Source organism: Podarcis gaigeae (genome assembly GCF_964106915.1).
Source record: "Podarcis gaigeae genome assembly, chromosome: 13".
Taxonomy (NCBI): domain Eukaryota; kingdom Metazoa; phylum Chordata; class Lepidosauria; order Squamata; family Lacertidae; genus Podarcis; species Podarcis gaigeae.
This window is the reverse complement of record NC_139689.1, coordinates 8,395,897-8,415,731: the sequence shown is the minus strand read 5'-3', so window position 1 is coordinate 8,415,731 and position 19,835 is coordinate 8,395,897. Positions and strand designations below refer to the sequence as shown.

The 19,835-nt window shown below is 43.6% G+C and overlaps 1 protein-coding gene, 1 long non-coding RNA gene and 2 gene segments (V, D, J or C); 3 read left to right on the top strand and 1 right to left on the bottom strand.

Annotated features, from left to right (window-relative positions):
* Positions 1 to 12,262, top strand: part of LOC310828875 (Ig mu chain C region secreted form-like) — a 1,309,992-nt gene extending 1,297,730 nt beyond the window's left edge. The window contains exons 5-8 of the C gene segment in view: positions 8,694 to 9,008; positions 9,536 to 9,865; positions 10,547 to 10,888; positions 11,659 to 12,262.
* Positions 1 to 19,835, top strand: part of LOC310828869 (Ig mu chain C region-like) — an 89,906-nt gene that overhangs the window by 2,666 nt on the left and 67,405 nt on the right.
* LOC310828753 (uncharacterized protein) overlaps positions 1 to 19,835 on the top strand; it is a 274,212-nt gene that overhangs the window by 234,977 nt on the left and 19,400 nt on the right. The window contains exon 1 of one of the 2 annotated variants that reach the window (XM_083706517.1): positions 89 to 1,377. The exons of the other annotated variant lie outside the window; for it this stretch is intronic. The gene's annotated coding sequence lies outside the window, so the exon portion shown is untranslated. Of the gene's footprint in view, positions 1 to 88; positions 1,378 to 19,835 lie in introns of those variants that run through there. 2 annotated transcript variants of the gene reach the window in all.
* On the bottom strand, positions 8,442 to 9,628 carry LOC310829104. Its single transcript, XR_014557140.1, has 2 exons — positions 9,489 to 9,628; positions 8,442 to 8,811 (listed from the first exon to the last, which is right to left on the bottom strand). It is a non-coding gene; the product is annotated as an uncharacterized lncRNA (long non-coding RNA).

Here is a 19,835-nt window from a genome sequence, read left to right as displayed (position 1 = left end):
GACAATTGTGTTAGTGTGTATACTATGAATTCGACTACTGGGGACCCGGGACCTTTGTCACCGTTAGTTCAGGTAAATCAATATTTTTTTCTAATTCAGAACTAATTTCATTCATAACTGAGCAGATGGGATTTATCTTTGGGTTGCTTGGTTTTTTCAATCTCCAGAGCATTTTGAAAGCCTTAAAGGAACTTAAAAGCTGCAATTATATGTGTCATATTTAAGATGGGGGGAATATTTGTGCCTTGGTAGTGTCTAATTCTATTCTTTAGTGGATCAAAAGTTTAAATGGACAAATAGAACTGCATTCTTATAACAAATGCATAATTTAGAAATCTGTCTATCCACTCTTTCTCAGTAGTTCCCTCCCGTTTGTTTATTCTTTAATTTGTTCATTTTTTTTCTGTCTACCCTTCAGTCGTTCAGGATTCATCCCATCTTATTATTCTCTGTCTATCTATCTTTCAATCAAGCATAATACTAGGTTGCAGTTATAGACAAAGTCCTGTGACACTTTAAAGAGTAAATAAGTGTTGCGGAATGAATTTCAGAGGGAAAATCCTACTTTGCCAGATCAATAAAGTCCTTGTGTGCATCAGGTGAAGTAGTTTCTCTCCTAAAATTCACTTCACAACAAACTTGAGACATCTTTAATATGCCACTGTTATTTCTTTATCTGCCTCCCTTTATTCTCTCTAAATTAAACTCTTACCAACCTATGGGTTCTGCTTAGCTTTCCTCAGTGGTGAGGGCAAGGTACTTTTAACATGCTTAGAGACTTCCTAGTCTTTTGTTTGTTTGTTTGACTAATTCAGAGGCCGAATTCTGCAATTGAATTTATGTTTCTTTGGCTCCCGGCTCAGATTAAGCCTTTGAGCAAATTGAATCTTACTCCTGATGCTCATGCACTGTGAAAGTAATGGGAGTGCTAATTAATATGCATCAGAATCTAAAATTATTAGCACAATCAAGAAAAGATTTTGAAGGGTTGGATCTATTCTTTTCTTTTTTTGTGAAAAGAAAATGGCCGATTACTAAACAGGAACATTGGCGGGGGGGGGGGGGATGTGCAGATTAAGACAACAGGTGGCCAAAGATTCGTTTCTCTGTTTTGATTTATTTTAAGACCTTGCGTTCCATTTCATGGAGTTTCTAGCACCCACAGTGGTTTCACATGGTGGAAAATAGCCCTGAATGTTTCGAAAACAACAGAATAACACCTGTCTCTGAAAGATCTCTGTTTTCCCCACAAAAAATAACCCAGATTTAGCATTTTTTGGTTTAAAGAAAAAAGATGAATGTCTGTTCCGTAAGCAATTGGTTCTGGACTCTAGAAGTTTGTGAATCTTTTACGTGTAGAAATCATACATTTAAATGGTAAGATAAAAATACTTTATTCCTCTTTCTTCAATATTTTATTTGATTATTATTATTTTACTACAATTTAGAATATGTCAATTATTATTTTTATCTATTTTGAACAAATTTAACATTTATTAACAATTTACATGATTTAAATATTGGGATATTTTAATAGTGTTCTCTTCTGTTGCTTATTTTTGTGAAATAATGAGACACAGATTTTAAGAGTGAATGAATTTGTGGCAGGGAATTATAATTTATTGTTGGTTTTTGTTTGGTTTTTCTAAGTAACTTTTATGGGTTTTTCTGTTTTAACTGGATTTGTTTTGTCCTATGCGGTCAGGGTTTTAAGATAGTTTATCTCTGTAGAGTATATTTCTGCTTTTGATTGAAACTTCCACCTCTCTTTGTAGTAGTTTTCATTTGTTTGATTGATTCAGATAAGTGATAGACTTAACTGGAATTTTGACCGACAAATGGAATTATTTTTTAATTACCAGAGTTTATATCAAGCTACCTCAGGAAAGCTTACAATAACAAACCACTGCTAGACTATTAATTCATTTAACAGAGAATAATCATGAAGGGATTTTCCCACATCTCTAACTGGCATGATTTCTAAATTTGTAATATGAGGATCAATACAAGGCTTTACTTGGGTGTATTTAACAGTAGTTTTCCCAGCTGATTGGGATGTTTGGCATCCCATGCTCAGTGAGGTGGTATCCAACCTTTTACCCAACGTACTACTAGTTCTGGAGTGCCTGGGTGGTCAACTAGACCCACCCAGCATCCTCAGTCAGCAGGCATCAAATCTTTCAGATCCATAGTGGCCCTAGCTGGGGCAGAGCAGCAAGGAGTATCTCTTTGAGGCTCAGTACCTAGCTAGGGAAGGGTTTCAGACTCAGATGCAGCTTTGGGAGCGATGGAGGGAATCGCTCCGGAGATCCCTTAGCTTATCCAAGTTGGATAAGCTACTGAGCTGGAATGCATGCAAGCCTTTCAGATCTCTAGCAGCTGTAGCGGAAGGTTGAGGGGCAACCTGAACCTCACTGAAGCCAAGAGCTCAGCCAGGCAAAGCTGGAGGACTCTCTGCTGAGCTGTGGCTTTGGTAGCAAGGCAAGGGGGGGTGTTATGGCACCCTCCTAGCTTCTCCAAAGCCCATCACTGAACTGGGAAGCACACGAGCCTCACAGAGCTCCAACAGTTTTGATCCCTATAGTAGCTTCAGCTAGTGTAGGGAGGGCAACCTAAACCCCAGAACTTAGCTAGGGAACAGCTGGGTAGCTCTGTGACCAGCGGCAGCTTGGAACACATCGGGGAAAGCACCAGCAGCCCCCTAGCTTCTCTGATGACCACTGAGTGGTGGTCTACGGCTAGGAGCTATGAAATATTTTCAGACCTATAGCAGCTACAGCTGGGGCAGGGAGGGCAACCTAGCTAGTGCCCTTAGCCAGGCACCAGCTGGAAGGCTCAGTGCTCAGCTGTGTCTCTGAGAACACTGCAGCAGCCTCCTAGCTTATCTGAAGCCCACCGAGCGAGTAGGAGCTAGGAAGCCTTTTCAGAGCTATAGCAGCTAAAGCTAGGGCTGGGACAGCAGCCTTGAGCCCAGTGCACAACCAGCAAAGAGCTGGGCAGTACCTCTGAGAATGGTGGGAACGTTCCAGAAAAACCGCTAGCTTCTCTGAAGCCCACCACTCGGCTAGGAGCTAGAAAATGTTTTCAGAGTTACAGTAGCTGCAGTTGAGGCTGGAAGGGCAACCTAAAGCCCACTGTTTAGCCAGGGAAGTGCAGGATAGCTCTGTGCTGAGCTGTAGCTCTTGAGAATGATAGGAAGGTTCCAGCAGCTCCCTAGCTTCTCTGAAGCCCACGGTTTAGCTAGGAGCTAGGAACCTTTCAGGGCTATAGCAGCTACTGCTGGGGCAGAGAGGGCAACCGAAAGCCCACTGCTTAGCCAGGGCAGGGCTGGGTGTCTCAGTACTGTGCTGTTGCTCTTGAGAATGATAGGGAAGGTTCCAACAGCTCCCTCGGTCATCCACAGCTCAGCTAGGAACTAGGGAACCTTTTCAGAGCTATAGCAGCTAAAACTAGGGCTGGGACAGCAGCCTTGAGCCCAGTGCACAGCCAGGGAAGAGCTGGGCAGCTCAGTGCTGAGCTGTGCCTCTGAGAATGGTGGGAACGTTCCAACAAAATCGCTAGCTTCTCTGAAGTGCACCACTCTGCTAGAAGCTAGAAAATGTTTTCAGAGCTAGGGCAGCTACAGCTAGGGCAGGGAGGGCAACCTAAAGCCCACTCCTTAGCCAGGGAAGGCAGGATAGCTCTCTGCAGAGCTGTTGCTCTTGAGAATGATAGGAAAGGTTCCAGCAGCTCCCTATCTTCTCTGAGGAGCTTGGAATCTTTCAGGGCTATAGCAGCTACTGCTGGGGCAGAGAGAGCCCACTGCTTCGCCAGGGCAGGGCTGGGTGTCTCAGTACTGTGCTGTTGCTCTTGAGAATGATAGGGAAGGTTCCAGCAGCTCCCTCGGTCATCCACAGCTCAGCTAGGAACTAGGGAACCTTTTCAGAGCTATAGCAGCTAAAGCTTGGGCTGGGACAGCAGCCTTGAGCCCAGTGCACAGCCAGGGAAGAGCTTGGCAGCTCGGTGCTGAGCTGCAGCTCCGAGAATGATGGGAACATTCAAGCAACCTCCCTAGCTTATCTGAAGTGCACCGGTCAGCTAGGAGCTTGTTAATATCTTCAGAGCTATAGCAGCTACAGCTGTGGCAGGGAGGGTAACCTGAAGCCCAGCACTAGGTTGAGGAACAGCTCAATGGCTCTGTGCTCAGCTACAGCTTCCAAAATGGCAAGGAAAGCACCGGCAGTCACTTAGCTTATCTGAAGCCGACGGCTTGGCTAGGAGCTAGGAAATATTTTTGGAACTGTAGCAGCTACAGCTGAGGCTAAAAGGGCAAACTAAAGCCCAGTACTCAGTTGTGAAAGAGCTGGATGGCTTGGTGTTCCACTGTGTCTCTGGGAATGGTGGGCAAAGCAGCAGCAGCAGCAGCCACCTATTTTTCTGAAGCCCACTGCCCAGCTAGGAGCTAGGAAATTTCAACAGAGCTACAGCAGCGACAACTGGGGCCAGCACTTACCCAGGGCCAGGCTGGGTGGCTCAGGACTCTGCTGGGACTCTTCAGAATGATAGGGAAGGTTCCAGCAGCTCCCTAGGTTATCCAAAGCTGTAGCTGGGTTGGGGATGTAACTGGAGTCTCTCTGTAGCCCAGTGCTTTGCTGGCTAAGAGCTGGGCAGTTTCGCCCCTTAGCTCTGGCTTTGGAAATGATGGGGAAAGCTGCTGGTAGCCCACTAATGTCTCTGAAGCCTAAGACTCATTTGAGAGTCTCCTGCCTCTGGCAGCTGTAGCAAAGCTGGGGGAGCAGACAGATTCTCTCTATAACCAAATGCTCAGTTAGGAGAAAGCTCCATTGTTCCCCTTGGATTTATGGGCTTGGGAACTATGTGGGAAACTCTCGAGACCCACTGGCTTGCATTGAAGCCCAGCACTGAGCTGGGATCCATGCAAACCGTGTCTCAAATCTGTTTCAGTTTTAGACTGATAGCAACTGAACCTAGGGCAGGGAGACCAGGCAGCCAAAGCCTGAAGCCCAGTGTTCTGCTGAGAAAGAGCTGGATGGCTCCCAACTTGGCTGCAGCTTTCAGAATGATTGCGGCAGGGGATCTGGCAACCGCCTAGCTCCCTTGACTGCTCCTCTGGGGGACTTGCAAACTTTTCAGATCAATGGCAGCCAGAGATGAGGACCTAGGAGCAAACCAGGGTCTCTCTGAAGCCCAGCACTGAGCTGAGAGAGAGCTGTGTGTTTTCCTGCTGACATACAGCTTTGGAAATAGTGTCAAAAAGCCCCTAGCTTTTTCTTATGCAAGCTTTTCCCATCCATAGCAGCAATAGCAAGGGCAGAGGGAAAAGTGAGAGTCTCTCTGAAGCCGAGGGCTCAACTGGGGAACAGCTTGGTGGGCTTGCTGCTCAGCTCTGGCTCTGAGAATGATGGGGGAAGCTTTCGGAAGCCCCTTAGGTTGTTGGAAAGAGAACTACCGGTACATGCAAGCATGGAGATCTATAGCAGTTCTAGCTGAGTTGGAGGAGTACCCAGAGTCTTTCTGAAGCTGAGTGCTCAGCTGAGGAAAAACTGGATGGCTGATGGGCAAAGCTCCAGCTTCTCTGAAGCTCACCGCTCAGCCCTGAGATAAGAAATATTTCCAGTGCTATAGCAGCTGGAGTTGGGACAGAGAGGCAGCTGGGCTCTCTCTGGAGCCCAGGGCTTAGCTAGGCAAGAGCTGAGTGGGTTTGCCTTCATTTCTGGCTTCTGTGATGGGGGCAATTTTTTATTTCCAGCAGCTATAGCTATGGTGCAGGATCAAAATGAGGTGGAAAGCACCAGCAGCCCCCTTGCTTCTCCAAAGCCCACCTCTCACCTAGGTGGTGAGTTTTTCAGAGCTATATAAGAGGGTTGGAGATGCAACAGGGATTTCTACGAAGCTTGATTCTCAGCTAGGAGCCTTGCAAACCTCCAAGATCAGCACTGGCTTGGGGAGGGCTGGCTCCTTCACCCTGTCCTCCCCGAGTGCATATACTCAGCTGAAAGAATTGCATGGTTCCCTGTTGAGAGCTGTGTGACACAAGCTTTGAGAAGGCTGGAAAAAGCAACTGTGTCCCCAGCCTAGCCACCCTGAAGCTTAACACTTAACCGGGAGGCAGAAAGCTTGCTAACTCAGAAGCAGATTTGAGACAAGCTGAGGAGAGCAAATAATTTCTCCCAGCTGTTTTAAGAACCTCATACACGAGCCCATGGAAAGAGCCGTAGCTCAAGGGATGGCACAAATCCTGGAGAGCTGCTGCCAGGCAATGCGGACAGTACTGTGCTAGATGGACCCAATGGTCTGACGCGGTATAATTCAGCCTCCTATGTTCAATAGGGGCTGGGAACTTCAGTTTAGTCCAGGTTTTAGAAAGGCTTTGAGGTAAGCAATTTGTCTCCACCTCACCCACCTCTGCCTGCCTCCCTAAAACCTGGCACTCCATTTGAAGGTATTCAATCCACACAGCATAGCTGTACTCGATTGTATATCATTTGTTTCGTTTGGGCACAGTTGCCGCTCAGCCCTGTCTTTGAGAAACATGGAAGGAGCCGCTCAGCCTCATCCCCAAGTGATTGCAAGCATCAGGAGCCAGGTGGGGGACATTTGAGAGGTTAGTGGCTCAGCCAGCTTCCTCCTGGCTCTCCCATGCCCAGCTCTGGGTAGGAAGGCATGCAAGTCTCCCCATTCTATACTGCTTAGGATGGCTGGTGGGGAAGGGAAAGGTGCCTCCTTTCCAGTGTCCACAAACCTGCAAATCTCCAGCCCAACATAGTTTTTGCAACTCCTTTGGCTTGCCTAGTGCAAGACTAGCTGAAAAATTATAAGCTTCATAATGTGCAATCAAGACAGCTACTGAACCAGGCATGGATGACCCATGTTGCATCCTGATCAGCTTCAGACTTGAGATTGCATTAGATAGTTATTGTATTGGAATGGAGTTCAGGTCTCTCTCATTCAGCATAGCTGTACTCGATTGTATATCACTTGTTTCGTTTGGGCACCGTTGCCGCCATTTCAACGGACCGGAGTAGCTGCACCCTTAACAGCAATCTGATACGCTGACATCCCTGCTGTGACAAAGGTCACGTGCTGATTTCCGTGCATCAAGTTGCTGCTAAAGGCACAGGAGAAGAGCAGAGCAGTTTTCCTGGTCAGTTGGCAACCATAACTATGCGTGTGTTTTTGGTCTCACAGATTCTAGTTGGTGAATGGAGAAGCAGGTCAGGGTGCCTGTGGCTGCTGCTCTGCCCTTCGTTGGTGCAGAGCAAAAAGCTACGACGACCCATCTGAAATAGTTCCAAGTTCAGCCAGGGAATAGTCACTATTTAACCATTGCTTTGTGCTTTATATGGGGGGTGCTCATTGGTGTCAGAAATATTAACCTGCAGCACAGTGCAGATTCCCTTTGATGGTTTAAAAGGGGTCAAGGGCTTACTGCATTAGATATAGCTAAGGAGGTTCACGGTGTCAATAAGTGTAGTACAATGAAAGATGTCAGATTTCTGTTGAATTAGCTTTCTTTGAAGTGATTGGGTTTCCTTTTACAAAAATCATTTTGATTCTTTTGCTGGTTATGCTGTTCTGGTATGGGAGGGTACTATATAACATAGCAGTGTTGAACAGTAATCAGAATATGAAATGGCTCGTGATTTTGCAAGAAAGTCTGTGTGCTCCTCGAAATCTCAAAATCTTCATTCCATTTTACCGCGCCTGACATTGCCCACTTTTTTTAAAATGTGACCATTTCAGAGGGTGCAGCTGACTCTCTAGAAGTGTTGTAATGAAGCAAATACTGTACAACAGAATAAGCCAAAAGTGAACTCCACAGAAAGCAAAACGAACAGCCTCACAATGTTTCTACTCCAGTTGCATTCTCCTCGCTGCCAGCTCATTTCTGCTTAGATTTTACATGCACTTACTTTTATATGCATTTATAAGCCCCATTATATTCAGTGGGTTACCTTTGAGTAGACAAGGATAGTGTTGTGCTTCATGGTTGTTATAAAAATGGTTCCTAGCATGGACCTCTGGATAACGGACATAATGAAACCGCTTTTCTGGTGGTTCTTGCTCCTTCACTGACAGTAAATAGCCTTTCTGATGGTTATTATAGGGAAGCATGACCAACATTTCTTTTCAGAGCTTTGGCCAGTTGTTATTCATCAGTGATGAAAGGGGAATATTAGGCAGTGTGTTTCTCCAGCTGATGCTATTCAGTAACAATGCTGTACATATTTATACACTTTCCCCAGGTGCTGTATGTTCATTAACTGTGCAATTCTTACAACAATATTGTTTCCGAAGTGGTCCAGAGTGATGAGACTAAGGTCACGTATGTCTGGACCGACTAGACTCCCAAGTTCATAGCTCAGGTTCTTAAACAGCCTACACTAGCTATAAGTTATGGCTGAGAACTAGGAGAAAGGGAATTCTGCTTACAAAGGGAAGGAGGGAGAAGACTGGGTATATTTCATGCAGAATGGGGTTAAACACAAATACATCCAAAATGTCGATTTTGTGTTGAAAAACACCTCAACAATACAACAATCCATCTAGTAACACACATATACTCATGTTTGACACCCTTGTCTCTCTTTCCCAACAATGCAACGGTTCACTTCCTTTCAGTTAGTTAACCCCAGCTGAACTTTTAACACCTTCCAAAAACCCTCCATCCTTCTGCTTTTCTTCTCCCTCAGTTTCCTCAGCTGCCCCATCTCTTTTCCCTCTCATTGCTTCTCCTGGGAGCGAGGGCAGTGAAAAGGTCACCATTGGGTGCTTGGCCAAGAATTTCCTTCCTGACTCAGTCACTTTCTCCTGGAACAATAAGAACAATGTCAGCGACAGTACAATCACGTCCAAGAAGTTTCCTTCAGTACTCGGCTCCAGTGGGACTTACACCGCAAGTTCCCAGGCACTTGTCCCATCTGCTGATTGGATAAAGGATTATCCATTTTACTGCAAGGCTGACCACCCTTCTGGAAACGCAGTGATACGAGTGATCCGTGGCTGCGGTAAGTGAATGTATTTGTCTCGTCTTGTTCAACATATCCAACATAACAACACAGGCCGTCTTCAAAAGATTAGACACAAGTAGTCAGAGGCTGTCTATTGTGGCACATACTTTCAGAGGTGCTGATTTGTTTCTGAAAGAGGAGATCAAAGCTGCATCCTCTGTCCTAGCTGAGTAGGATATGCCTCACTTGTAGCATGGGAAATGTGCTCTGCACATGCCCAGCAGTGCACATTCCTTCCATTTGCTCCAGTGCTGTGATGTGACTCTGAAGGCTCAGCCCAGCTTAGCCTTGACTCAAATGAAGCCCTGCTTCCCATTGAGTCAAAAGAATGCAAACATGTTTCTCCAGTATGCATCACAATACAGCTAGAAGACAATCATGTGAACATGTATTCCTAAATACAGCTGAATATACACGTATATGTAACTCCAGTCCTTACACATTTACATTTTTTTCTGTTGAGAGTGTTGTACCCACCTGCCATAATTCATTCTTTCTTGCAATTCCCCCTCTTTCTCAAGTAGAAACACCAAACGAACTGCCAAAACCTGAGATGTCTGTACGTGCACCACCCATTCAAGCCTTTTTTGGCAGTTACCTGAATGCCACCATCACCTGCAGTGTAGTTAACCTTCCCTCCAGCAAGTACACACTTCAGTGGCTGAAGAAGGGACAGGTACTTGACTCTGGCTTCACCACCACCCAGCCAATCCGAGAGGGCAATGGTTACAGCATTAAGAGTGAACTCATAGTCACCAAGAGAGACTGGCTCAGTGACATCACCTTCTCTTGTGTGGTGAATGGCAAGGACTTCAATGACACACTCAAGATCAACAAGAACTCTTTTTGTCAAGGTGAGCTTCACTGTTCTTTTATGAGAAATCTGACCATTCACAATAAGAATAATCTATCTCCAGTCCCAGTTCCACTGCTCAATGCAACCCTATTTAAAAAACAAAAAACCTGTATCTTCAGCATACACCCAGAATGATCAGGAGGGGAGAGAAACAATAATTTCAATGTTGGGTGAGATCTCAGTTCATCCATATTCTGATATCAATGTATGAAATATTCTCCTCTATGCTAAAGACCCATGTTGATATTGTTCTACAAATGTAAAATCTCCTAGCTCAAATTTGCTATTTAAAAGGGCCGTGCCATAATTCTGAAAGCCCTATCCTGTAGCTTTTCTCAAAAGATTCTCAGCTTTGGTGGGTCCCCAAAGTAATGAAGTCCATCTTGTGGAACACACAAGAGCTCATTTCTACAAGTTCTTTCCTGCAGAACATAGTACACAGGTAGTGAGAGGAAATTCCCAGTTGATCTTAGGGTCAAGCCACACATTATATATAGCCAGTATTCAGCCAGTATTCAGCAAAGGTTAAGAGAATTTGATTTGGGCATGAGGAAGGAGACTTTGAAGTTAGGTGTTTAAAGCATTGATTGCCAACAGTGTATGGAACACTGGTGTGTTCTGTTGTCTTAATTACTGTGGAACCAAACCTTGTTCTCACTTATCTCATGTGATTCTTCAGGTGACATTTCTTGTAACGAGGATGTCCGTGTGGAAGCAATCCCGCCATCCTTCGCTGACATCTTCCAGACCAAGTTAGCCAAGCTGACCTGCAGAATTTCAAACGTACCCCTTGAACAGGATCTTTCGGCACTGAATGTTACCTGGACAAAAGAATCTGACCAAACACTACTGAAGACCGAACTTGGAAAGCCAGAAGATCAGGCTAACGGGCTTGCTTACATTGATGCTACAGCAACCGTGTGTGCCACAGAGTGGGACAGCGATGAAATGTTCACGTGCAAAGTTAATTTCCCAGGCTTACTTCCTGAACCTATCGACAAAACTTTGAAAAAGTTTAATGGTAGGTACCTGTTTTACTTCATCCCATGGAAAGATTACACATTAGTGTTGCTTGTTTTCACAGATCCCTAGATCTGTCAGGCTCCTCATCCGCCCTCAGAATAGTCACCACCTGAAGAGAAATTTGGTAGAAAGTCAGCGGCCTTCAAAAAAACTTCTTCAGGGTATTCAATGATGCCCTTACTTCAGTAGCTGCTAGAGCCTATGAGCTCCTATACGGGTATCCCAGTGGACACTTTCCTTACTTATTATTTTGACAGCTGCTTTTGGAACTCTTACCGTTATGAACCATTGAACTAGGCCAACCTGAGTGACTCTGACTTGATGAAGGCCACGTAGCGAACTTCAGTCCACACTCCTCTGCTGTCAGATGGAACCTGTATTCTCACCTTGCTCTAGTGCAAGGTGTCCTACTCTAGTATCAGCAGTGTCAATCTTCTTAGCATTGCCTCCTATACTTTAGGGAGAACCATGTGATCCAACTGTTCAGTAAAAACTGGGTCCATTTCTGGTCCATAAACAGCTGTTGCATCAAAACTAGGACTTGATCCATTTTGCTGCCTCGCCAATCTGACTTGCCCAGTTCCCTTTTGAAAGGCTTCACTCTGGTACTTAAAGTGCCCTGTCTCTCTCAAAACAGCCAAGCCTATATATCCGAGAGGCCAAAGGTTAAGTCAGGTCTCATGAAACAAAAGGAATTGTGGGTAAAAATGATAAGGAATGCACATTTGATTGTCTTTTCATTCCTTTTCTTCTTTTTTCACCTTCCAGATGGCCCCCAATCTAGCCCAGCCGTCTATGTCCTTCCGCCTACCTCAGAAGAACTAGCTCTGCGAGAAACAGCCACCCTCACTTGCCTAGTGAAAGGTTTCTCCCCCAAAGGTATCTTTCTGCAGTGGCTCCACAATGATCAGCCAGTGAATTCTGGAGATTTCTATGTCAGTGAACCCAAAGAAGAGCCCAAGACACAAGGAAAGTTCTTCGCCTATAGCATATTGTACATCAGTGAAAGTGACTGGAGTCATGGAGATCGTTACACTTGTGTCGTGGGACATGAGGCGCTGCCCATGAACAGCACTCAGAAGACCGTGGACAAGAACACGGGTAAACCAACTGTTGTCAACGTCTCCTTAGTGCTCTCCGATACGGCCACAACTTGCAACTAATAGTTTCTCTCCATGCTCCCATTACCACCAGAATCTGTTTCCTCCTTGTGTCTCTTCCTGCTTCATTATTGATTCTTCAGTTGAAAATTGGGGTTTGATTCTAAGGAAAGATGTGTCTCAAATGTTAAATTGTTAACTGACCACATCTTTTGGAAGAAATAAATAGTTTGCAATAAAGAATTGATTTTTTTTCAAACAATGAAAGAAAACCTGGCTTCTTGTGGGAAATGTTGATATGACCGTTAATATTAACCTTCAGTTGCGCAAGCATGGAATGAGACACCTAACTCCCATTTGAATACAATGGGAAATAAAGCTTCTCTGGAAATTCCACCCACAGCAACCCTTTTAGCTATTATGTGGATGCTGTAAGCATGAGATTGTCAGAAGTTGAATGAAATGTGAGAGTTTGCACTGCAAGTACTGACTTATTGCAATCGTACTTCCCCTCCCAAACCCCTGCCACTGACTGCCTTGATCTTTGATCTCCTAGCTCTTTATTCCATCTCTTCATCTCCCTATTAAAATACACATCCCAACAACTCCTTCTAAATTGTTCTATCCCTACATCTGGGGTGGAAAATAGCAGGTTAAGAAAGTTAGGTGCCACCTATTCTTATATCTAATGACATCGATTTTCCAGCTCCAACATTGTGTAATTTAGAGTCATTCTCAACTCAGCCTCCCCCTGGCATCTTAAAAACAGAAGGAAAACACTCTGTACATGCAGGGGTTGCCCTGTACAACTTTTTTTAAAAAAATGATATGAGCAAGGGGATGCATCATTCACTGGGTGTTCACAAGCAACCACCTATATCCACACTTGATACTTGGTGAAGAAGTCACTAAGAGTGATTTCAGAGAGCATTTGAAACACACACGCGCAAGGTATTTTATGAGATCAGTCATTTTAATATTGACATACTGGTGCAAAATATATGAATATCTGAGGCCACACATATAATGCACAACATGTTGTTGACTTAAGTTCACTCGGTCTGCGGAAGCTGATTCACTTTATCTTGATTTTTGACTGAGAATTTAAAACAAAAGGCTGAAGGCAATAGCAAAACGTGTACATATAAATAATCATGTGACTGGGTGATAGCAAGGCATCGCTTCCATTTGGGTTCCCCACAGTACAAGTTTATCAAGTAGCAAAGAGCCAATACCTTACATCAATGATGATAATGATCGCAACCACCACCACCAAGGTAGTCTCCCACATGTCAATGGATGACATTGAGGGGTTCTCTTGAAGACACTCGGGTGCATATCTAGCAACAAATTTCCACAGTTAATCTATAACTTTAGAAACAGAGCATTAAATAAACAGTTCATAAATCACTTAATTCATCAAGACTCTTGCTGATGAAAGAATCTCAAGCTCTTGTGACATAAGTAGTAATCTCGTCCATTACTACAAAGTAGTAACATTTTTGTAATCATTAGTTTTTGAGGGTGAAAGCTACGTTGAAACTGTTGACACAGATACACATCTATGGACTACATTCTCTTTGGCCAGTTCAAATCTTCCACCAATATGGAGAGCAGCAATCACTTACAGGATCAAATAAATGATGGGAGGCACACAGAAGTGCTGCTTCTCTTGAATCTCTGCATCCTATTCTAAAAGCATCCCTCCAATACTGATGGCCATTGGGCGGCCATTACACCTCATTTAGATTAAGGACCCTGGAAGCATCCTCTGCCATTGATTTTTGGCTAGTGGGAGCTAGGGAGAGAATGAGGACAGAAACAAGTTCCCCATTTGAAGGAATAAGTCATCCTTACACTATATATTCTTCCTACTCTCTCAAACCCACGGGGAGGAATGCTTGGCTATGACAAAGACAAACACATCTTCAGTTGCCTCATTCATGTTCCATTAAATGAAGACCAACAGGCACCAGGATGCAGAAGTCCCCCTTTACCATCCATACGGTTTCCCATTCCTTCCTAGCAATGGCAAGCTGTGGAATAAGGTTGAGCCAAAATCCCATTCTTGAGCCATTCCACAGCAAGGTGGAAGGCCTTCCACCTTTTGTATTGTTGAGTTGCAACCCAGTTACCACATTGGGGAGACTCAATGAATGGGTTATATTTATACTCAATTTCCTTTCGTATTTGGTATAAGTAGTCATCACTCTCCAATTTTATTTTTTTTATTTTATTTTTATCAACAACCAAAACACAAATAGTGAAAACAAACAGTGAAACCCCCCAGGCAGCTGATACACTGGATATACATAATCAATGATAATATATTCAAATCAGCTATATTTACAATTTTATTTAACTTAACACTCCTCCCTCCACAAGGTTTATTTAACTTTTAACATTTTAATTGCCTCAAGTTGTTCAAACCTGCCCAAATAATTCAATATCTTCTCAAACCAATCCTCCTCCTTCTCACTGACCTTAAACCCTTTCATTTTATGTATCTTCACAGTTAGATATTCTAAGATTATAATATTTTTTCAATTTTTCCCTCCATTGGTTCACCCCTAACCCTTCTGCATTATTCCAATCACTTGCTATAACCTGTCTAGCTGCAATTACCATCAATTTTACCCATTTACATTCCTCTTTTGTTTCTAACTTGGTGCTACTGAGAGTAATAAGAAGGATTAATTGAGATATTTCCACCTTCCTATCCACAATTCCTGATATTTCTATACCAATCTGTTTCCAGAATTCATTAACTACAATCCCACCACATATCTGTACGTTCCCATCACTCCACATTTCCTCCAACAATTGTTACTTCCAGATTTTGTAATATGATATAACCTTACAGGTTTGTAATACCATTTTTACCACCTCTCTCCAAGATTTAGATGACATATAATCAACCACTGTTTGCATTACATATGTTTGTAACCAGGAGTGAATCCAAAGGAAATCCATAAAATGAAATGATCTTGGCGCACTCTCTCTCTCTCTCTCTCTCTCTCTCTCACACACACACACACACACGTGGACATTCATGTGTGAATACACATAAAATATGACAAGCTGGTAGCCCAGAAGATCTAAGTTTAGTCCTCAGCCCCAATCTCATTGGGCATCTTTGGGCAAACCACTTTATCTCACATCATGACTGACCCAGAGTTGTGATAATAAATGAGATACTAATTGTAAAGTCCTTTGTAGGCTTAGAACTGCTACATGAAATGCTAAAATACTGCTGCCAGGGTGGGGCCTCAGTCTAAGCTGTGTGTGTGCCTGGAAGGTGAAAAATAAAATAAAATGCTAAAATAACTCACAATAATTGTAGAAAACAATCATCTAATGAGTGACACATAAAAGTAATGAATGAGACATAAACTCCCGCACAGGGATATCCCCAAAATAAGATATCTTCTCTTCCCTTCATTGCAGAGTGGATTTTGCAAAATCAATTCCAAAAATTAGATTGCATCATATTATGGCTCTGTAATAAATAGCTGTATTGTAACAGGCGGTTTTTGCAAGTTGGAATGCAGTCCTTCCAAGGACTTCACAAAAACATCAGGACCAGGAGGAAAGTTATTATCAAATTCATGAGGGCTTAACGGGGTTAGTTTGTGACAGCTCATTCCCCACTCATTAAGTAGGTATTTTTATGCAGATCTCATTTTTTTAAAAAATCGATGGCTCCAAGAAGCATGAATTCAACTCTTTGGGCAGGAGCTCACTTTAGTTGCTTTGCCATTTTGCCCCCCATAGCAGCATGCAATCACCTGCAACCTTCATTCCTGTGAATTTACATAGATAGATATGTAGGTAGATCTTTAATTTGCACCCCTCATTCATACCACAAGTGCAGAATTCTGGTGTGCCTAAGGCACCACTAAGCAATGATTTGTCACTTGCTTGAAAATCACTACCTAAAAACAGAACTTTCCTGCCTCCCAAATCATCTCTTTCCCGTTTACCCCCCCCCCCCGAGGTCCTCAGCCCTCACCTTGTTTGTGCAACATTCTCTTACTCTCTGTGTCATTTAGCTGCAATAAGAAATCACCATCCAGAAAGTGCTGACCTCCGTGTATTGTCCAAAGTTTACCTAGATGGGATCGTGGACGTCGACGATGAGGAGTTCCAAAACATCTCATCCATCCTTTCCACTTTCATCATCCTTTTTCTCGTGAGCCTGTTCTACAGTGCCACTGTGACCGTCATAAAGGTAAAAACAAATGGAAGGCAGTGTACTAAAGTGAAACAGGTGATAGCCATTCTCTTATACTAAGTGGAACTGGGAGGGCAAGAGGGCCAGCAGGCTTCACAAGAGCAGGCCAGAACAAGCTCCAAGGACAGGCGCCATTTTGTGAAACCATTCGGCAAGTCAAACTTCAGTCAGTAGCTGGTGCTCACTTGTTCTCTACTTTGTTGCCTGTCCACTTCCCTTTCCGTTCTCTTCCACCATGGCTTCTCTCCCAACCTTCATTCCTCAGCTGCTCTTCTCCACTACATCTCAGCTTCTTCCCCATCTCCCCCACTCCCACTATTGCTCTTTCCTCTCACCCTTTATTTCATGAGCCCAGCATTCTCTGACATCATTGGGGTAGCGGTTGGGCGTAGTCCACATTACACAGGATGAGAGGCTGCAAAAGGGTAGGTCCTTGCATGATGCACTTCTTCAGTAGCGAAATTAGTTCTTCTTTCCCAATTCCAGGTGAAATAGCAGCGTGAAGGGTCTTCTGGCAATGGACAGTGACTTCTCTATTCACCAGCAACATAATAAAGGACTTGACTTCTTTGTCCACTTTTGGAGAAGAAGGAAGGATGCAAGCCTTTCCGTCTTGCTTTGCATCATGACCTCAGGATACTCATTGGCTTGAACTAGATTTAGACCCACTGTTTACATTTTAGAGCTATGGTGCAATTTTGCTTCACTTTTCTGAGTGTATATGTGTGTTTTCCAGCATCTCTTTGGTAGTCATGTTTTATTTCAGCTATAGTTGTATACATAGTTGTATGTGAATATTGCACTTTTAAATTTCTTTTTTTCCTTCTTTTTTTGCACTTTTAACTTTCAACAGACAAGGAATCATTGCACAATATGTACCGACTAGAATGTTTCTCATTTATATCATGATTGCTATGTAATACTGCAATAAAGATATATTCTTCACTGACACAGCGTCTTGCTTGTAAATTATTACTGTTGCTGTAGTTGCTACCTATAATTATGATGTAATTATGACTGAATCCCAAGACACTATTTCAACCAGAGGCAGTAAGGGACAGTTTATTGATGAAATTATTTTGAAAGAGCTAACTAGATTTCAAGACGGCAGGTGTGCTTCCCGCATTAGATATTGGAAGGTTGTTAGCGCTTACTTTAGAGGGAGACTCCTTAGTCACTACGAAACTATGTTTAGGGTGGAAAGCAATAGAATGTGAAGATGCTGTTGAAAGGCAAATGAAATGAGAAACAGTAGACCTTGCAGGGCGGGAAGCCAAAGGACCATTTTGTCATCTTAGCCACTCTTGGGGAAGGCTTTCTTTTTTGATTTGGTTACAGATAGGTAGCCGTGTTGGTCTGCCATAGTAAAAAAAAAAAAAAAAATCCTTCCAGTAGCACCTTAAAGACCAACTAAGTTAGTTCTTGGTATGAGCTTTCGTGTGCATGCACACTTCTTCAGATACACTGAAACAGAAGTTACCAGACCCTTCTATATAGTGAGAATGTGGGGAGGGGTATTACTCAGAAGGGTGGTGGGAATGGGTGATTGGCAGATAGCTGTGATGAGCCTGTTGACGACTCTTAACGACTGCAATAGGTTTTACAGGAAAAAGCAAGGGGTGAGAAGGTGAAAAATGGCTTTGTCATGAATAATGAGATAAGAATCCAATGTCTTTGTTCAGACCAGGTCTCTCCATGGTTTTAAGTTTGGTAATAAGTTGCAACTTATTACCCTTCTGAGTAATACCCCTCCCCACCTTCCCACCAGATTACGAGTTTATGGCTCTTAACCACTACACCACACTGGCTCTCACTACACTATAGCTCATTATATAGCCAATGTGGTGTAGTGGTTAAGAGTGGTAGATTTGTAATCTGGGGAACCGGGTTTGCATCTCTGATCCTCCACATGCAGCTGTTGGGTGACCTTGGGCTAGTCACACTTCTTTGAAGTCTCTCAGCCCCACTCACCTCACAAAGTGTTTGTTGTGGGGGAGGAAGGGAAAGGAGAATGTTAGCCGCTTTGAGACTCTTTTGGATAGTGATAAAGTGGGATATCAAATCCAAGCTCTTCTTCTTCTTCCACACCAGCGCCAGCAAGATGTCCCAAGAAGAACAATTAGATTCATCTCACCCACTCTCTTTCCTCTTCCCTTCCTTCCATTCCTCTGTCTCTTCCTTCCTCCCTCTGGCTCCAACATTGTCTCTTTCTTGTTTACCTTTGATCACTGCCCAGCTGACCACAAACACCTCTCAGCTAAGCAAAGCGAGCCTTTGCCCCCCTCTTTCTCCCTCCACCCTGCTTCCTTCTCTCACAAGACCCAGGTAAAGCAAAAGAGTGGGGCAGGGAAAGAGAAGGAACTTTGAAAAATGTCTAGTAGTACTCATGTGGTCACAACCAGCCCCTGCCACAGAACCTTCCTTTCGTCAAGGGCAAAAGGGGGGGGAGGGAATGGGCACACCAAGAAAGGAGGGGTAGATTAGAAGGGAGGGCAATATTTGAACAGCTCCATTAAAACACACATGCAGGAAAACCCCAACAACTCAGCCAGACCCTGGGAAAATGAGTGGGGCAGAGGAGGAGGGGGAGGGGGAACAGCATGAGAAATCTGGAGTCGAACGGGTGCAAGAGTTACTTTTGGGGGGCAGCCAGTGCTTTTTTCTTTAAAAATGTTTAGGGGTACTCTCGTTTTCCTACTCATATTAAAATACTGCCCCTCAATGAGGCCAAACTTAGATTCACAAAATGTTTAGGGGTATGTGTACCAAGTCTGTAAAGCTGGGTTGTGGGGCCTTGAAACAGCTGCTATGGGTTTGTGCACTCCTCTTGAATTGCATGGCCTTCCCTTTAGGAAAAGGGATTTTTGCGACATAAAGCATGTGACAACTGTGGGACACAGGGATGCGTCCAGTTTTCTTCCTGCCAAAATTCAGTCCACAGTCAACTCTATAAATAATCTTAAGTATTTATTTAAATAGTAGCTTTGATGTGGGCTGCCTAAAATCTGTGGGGCTTCTCAGAGACTCATCAGAGGGGTTGCAATCAGAAGATCAATAATAGTGTGCATATTCTCCTTAAATGCAGTTTATCTGGAATGGGTAGAAGCAGAGAACTAGTGTGTTTTTTCTGGAGTACAGGTGGGTGGATATTAAGCTTGTGGGATCTACCTTATTATCACTAGGACCCTGAGATGCACTAACCAGAGCATGATGCAAAAGATACAGAATTAAAGAACTCTGAGCCAATGAACTGCTTTTGTATATAAGAACTCAACAGAGCTTGTAGTTCTTTCGCACAAAAATCTACTTTCGGGTTTCTATACGTGTTATTTCCTTCAACAATATAATTCGTATTTTGTTGCTGCTATTCTTATGCAATTGGGAGTCAGAAATCTTTGCCATTCTGCTGCAAGTTGCTCACTGATCTGCCGGTAGATCAAGATTTAGGGTACCTTCTGCCCCCTTCCGTTCTAGGGTACACTCTCAATTCATGCAGGGCAGTAGAATGAGCCAACAGACTCTAAGAGACAGAGCAGAATGCCCTGTGAGTATTAGAAATACAATACAATACAATACAGAGCAGAATGGCCTGTGAGTATTAGAAATACAAC